Below are 4,455 nucleotides of genomic sequence, written 5' to 3'. Positions count from 1 at the left end.
CCCAACCCCCCGCTGCCGCCGCCACCACCATCAGCACTGAAAAAAACCAAATGAAATGAAACAAAATAAAATGGGTGAGGGAGGAAGGGGAGAGCGGAGTGGGGCGCTTTTTATTTTTTATTTCTCATGCTGGGGGATGCCGGTACTTACTTGGCTATGAAAATCGCCACAAATCCGGCACGGTTTCCAGGCGGGCAGCCCCGTAATCTCGGTGCGGCAGCTGGTGCCGCGGCTGAGCCCAGCCAGTGTGCCCGGGTCCCTCTGCAGACTGTACCATCCTGCCCGACAGTCTCCGGGGAGGCAGAGGCCGCTGCGCTGCTGGAGGCTGGGGGAGGGGGCAGGAGGACGAGGGAGGGGCGCGGGGAGGCCTCATTCTGGTGGGGGGACTGGGCGAGGAGAGTGGGGGGCGTGGGGGCGTGGACCGAACCACCACGGTGTTGTTTGCGGTTTTAACTCCTCCCGTGGGATCATGAGGAACTGAAGCTGGCGGAGTCCCAGGAATACGCCCGCTCCCCCGAAGTAGGAGGGAGTGTCAAGGGCATGGTGAGGGTAGGCTTGGGGCTGCGCTGGAGGGGAGGGGGTCCTTCGAGTAGTGGAGGGGGGCCGGTGAAAGAGAGAAGAGCATTTTGCTCAAACGGCCCTAAGTCTTCCTTTACTTTCTGGGGGACCCATTCGGCTGGGCAGGGGCTCTTGTGCCCCCTCTTTTTAATCAGGACACCCCCAGACCTAGGGGGCAAAGGTCACATGAGGAGCAGTGGACTCAACACAGTCTAAACACAACTGTGGTCGCAGGACCAACGGAGCAGAGCCTGCAGCGAACTCCCTGCTGCCGTGGAAGCACAACCCCTGAACCCCTGCAGCCCCAGGGCTGGACTGTGTGCAGCCCCACCTGCCTGGGGGCTGCAGGTCTGCAGAGGACCCCCTCAAGAGGCCATTTCTCTACTCACGGGTGCCCACCGCGTATGCCTCGCGCATCTACAGAATTTGCAGGGACATCTGTGATGAGTTTCCGGGGGCTGGTGATGTCCAGAGGACCCTAGGGACCCCCAACAAGGAGTCTGCAGGAATGGGATTCCCCCAGCCAGCTGCCTGCTTCCTCCTGCCTCATCTCTGGCAGACCTGCTGCCTCTTTAAATCCAGCCAGGTGGGAGGACAGCCCCAGGAACAAGGGGAGGAGGTCACAGTGGGTGAAGGGGCTCCTCTCAGATTCAGGAGCCTCCCCTCCACTGCCGTGCCCCCTCCAGGAGGGTTGCCCTGCTTGGCAGGAGGGCACTGAAGGTGGAAGGACCTTCAGGAGTGTCTTGGGGCACCTGTCCGTGTGGAGGGGGTGTGTGAGGGCTGGGGGGTGCCCCACACTAGAGCTGCCTCCTTCCACTGCCCCCACCCCCTGACCACTCCTGAGCTGCCCGCCCAAGCGAGCGTCCCAAGCTGCCGCTCCATCCCTGGGCTGGCACAGAATATCAATTTGTCTCGTTAAGCTGAAAGTCTGCACTGCACCAAAATCAGAACCTGGCCGGGCAGAGGGGCCACGGGAGGCATAGAGCCGGGAGCGCCAGTGGCAGGGCCCCTGTCAACAAGGCCACGCTGATACCCCCTTGCCCTTCATCCCCCTAACCCCACCAAGGGGTCCCCTTCTGTCTCTGGGCCAGGCAGAGTGAGATGCAGGGAGGCTGCTGAGAAGCTTAGGGTGCTGAGCACTGGGTGGCCCTGGGCTCCAGTAGGGCAGGCAGGGAAGGCACCAGGCTGGGTTCCGAGGGAGCAGCCCAGGACACCACTTAGGGAGGCTTTCGTCCTCTACCAATAGCCTGCGACAGGGACCTCCCACCTCGGCCCCTTCTTGGGGTGCAGACGGGGGACTCACTGGCCCCTCTCCAGTCAGACTTCTAAGACAAGCTCTACTTCGGGGGGTCCAGGCCAGCCTCTGCCCCCCAACACGGGGCCAAGTAAAAGTGTCGGAGACACTGGGGTAAGGGTGAGCACAGGCCGGCAGAGGGGAAAGGACCACTCCAGCTCCCATCTGTTGGAGCAACTGTCTGGGCCAGGAATCCCACCGTCATTACCATGACATTAACGGGGGCAAAACCCTTTCCCTGTGATTACAAAACAAACAGTCCCACCAGGGGCCGGTTATGAGCTACCATCTCAGCAATAACAATCCTGTCCATGTCCGGCACACTTTTGTTCACAAAGGCCACCTGCAAACCAGTAAATCGCTTGCTTCTCACAAGTACTGCTGGAATGGCTGCTGTGAGCACCCATGTTACAGATTAGGAATCTGCGTGTGGCTCAGAGGCGTGTGGTGGTCAGCACAAAGTCCCTTGGTTGGGAGGGGGTAGACTGAACCTGTGACCCACGCCTGAGGACTCCAAGCCCAGGGCTCCCTACATGTGAAGGCCAGCATGGCACAGGCCGCCTGGGGGCCCCAGTACTCATCCACTTGGCAGTTCTAAGTCCTGCCTGCTCACTAGCCCCTGTGAGGGGTGGGCTGGGCCTTCACCAACAGACACCAAACTCTCAGGAGCTTATGGATTTTGGTTCTCAGGATCTAAGACTAGCATGGCACCTGGCTAAGCTCCCAGCTTCTTGGCGTTTCAGGCCTGTGTACTTCAGCCTCTGCATCCATACCCCAAGTACAGGATATTCCCTAACTTTTGAGGCAGTCCAAATGTTAAATAGCAGAGTTTGGAAGTTTTTTCTTATGTTTGGCCTACGAACTCCTACTCATCCTTCAAAGTCCAGCTCAAATGCCCCTTCCTTGGACAGTCCTTCCTGATTCCAGCAACAGAATTAGTTCATAACTCTGGCCCAGCTCTGATCACAACATATTGTGATGGTTTCACATCTGTCTCCCTCATTGGGCTGTGACCACATCAACTCTGTCTCCAGAGTCCCAGCTCCCAGCTCCCAGCACGTAGTGGGTGCTGCAATAAAGGCTTGAATGAAATCTGCTGCTATGTGATTTTAAGTTCAAATACCAGAACTAGAAAGACTCTTATCCACTTCTCCCATTTTACAGTGGAGCAAACTGAGGCCTCAAGAAAAGAATGTAAGTGGCTTGCCAAGATCATCCTTGAGGGTCGAATCTGGCCACAGACATTCGTCCCCTGCCCTGCCCCCTTTGCCTCCCCTTCCTGCAGCAGACACACCTGGGGCATCTGGACTGTCCTTCCAGGATATGTTGGGGGCAGGAGGTACTGGACAGGCAGAGGTGTTGTGAAATCAGACAAACAATGGCACCAGTGTCGCAACTCTGGGAAGGCTGGAAACGACAGGTCAGGGTCACTCACAGGGAAGAGGGGGAGAGAGGCAGGAGGCCAGCCAGGAGGATTACCCATAGCTTCTGCCTCCAGCATGATGTGGCTTATGGTGGACATGGCTGGAGGGTCAGGGTTGGGGGAAGATATGAGAAATAGGGCAGGGGTGAGGGGAGAGCCGGTCCAGTCATATTTCAAACAGTGTTTAGTTGCCCAGTTTTCTCCCCTTGGGGCAGATCCTGGGGCTGGAGAGAGAGGGGGAGTAGAGAGGGTCAGTCCACCCAGGGATGAGGGTGGGGAGCCTGGCCCCAGCTGATGGAGGCATTCTGCGTAAGGGAGACTGATGAGGTAGGTCCAGACAGGTCTGAGGCAGGCAGAATGGAAAGCAATCCGAGGCCAGCTGTGTCCTCTCTAGGAGATACGGGCCCTCTGGGGCTTTCCCCCTTGAGGGGAAGCAGCAATGAAGGCTACACCTGCCCTCACCTTGCCCAGCTCAGGGTCTTCTGAAGCCTGGGCGGGGGTCCTGGGGCAGCTGCCATCACAGTGAGCTGCTGGCTGGGCCCCTCAGGGGATGAGAAGCTATTTCCAAAGGCCCCTCCCATCCCTGCCTTGTCTGACTTCCACTAATCACTCACGGAGAGATTGGGCTTCTTCCCATTTTGCAGGAGAAAATTGAGGCCTGGAGATTTTGAACAACTTGCTTAGGAATTACAGGGCCAGTGAGGGCCAGAGCTGAGATCTGAACCCAGATCTGTCCCACTCGAGCTTTAGGCTCTTCCCTCTGTCCTTGCCTCAAGCCGCCCAACTCTGAGGCCCATGACTCAGGCTCTCCTAGGCCCATGACCTCAAAGGGCCACAGAATGTCTAGGGGGCTGTGTGGCCCAGCTTGTCCTAAGTCTTTCCTCCACTCCATTGGGGTCCTATACCCACTCCCACCAAAGTCCAAAAGTCCTACAAGACAACCTGATCTTGGGCTGAGACAAGACAGCCCAGGTTTGTGGTCAGACAAACCTGGGTTCAAATCCTGGCTCCTTCATTTACCAGCTATGTGACTTTGGGCAAATGACTCAACCTCCCTGAGTCCCAGTTTTCTCATCTGCAAAGTGGGGACAATAATACCTGTTTGGCAGGTTTGCGCGCTAGAGGAGAACGGCAGCCGTTATTCATAGAAAAAACATAGGGGCGAACTTCCGAAGGCCCC

At 57.5% G+C, this 4,455-nt stretch overlaps 1 protein-coding gene across 1 annotated transcript in view; it reads right to left on the bottom strand.

Annotated features, from left to right (window-relative positions):
* ATP2B2 (ATPase plasma membrane Ca2+ transporting 2) overlaps positions 1 to 248 on the bottom strand; it is a 161,426-nt gene extending 161,178 nt beyond the window's left edge. The window contains exon 1 of the mRNA XM_007446332.1: positions 151 to 248. The gene's annotated coding sequence lies outside the window, so the exon portion shown is untranslated. The remainder of the gene's footprint in view (positions 1 to 150) is intronic.
* Between the last annotated feature and the right edge of the window lie 4,207 nt (positions 249 to 4,455).

The sequence above is a fragment of the Lipotes vexillifer genome, unplaced genomic scaffold, assembly GCF_000442215.2.
Source record: "Lipotes vexillifer unplaced genomic scaffold, Lipotes_vexillifer_v1.1 scaffold3384, whole genome shotgun sequence".
In the NCBI taxonomy this organism is placed as follows: Eukaryota; Metazoa; Chordata; class Mammalia; order Artiodactyla; family Lipotidae; genus Lipotes; species Lipotes vexillifer.
Note: the sequence above shows the minus strand (reverse complement) of the source record. Positions and strands in the feature narration are given on the sequence as shown.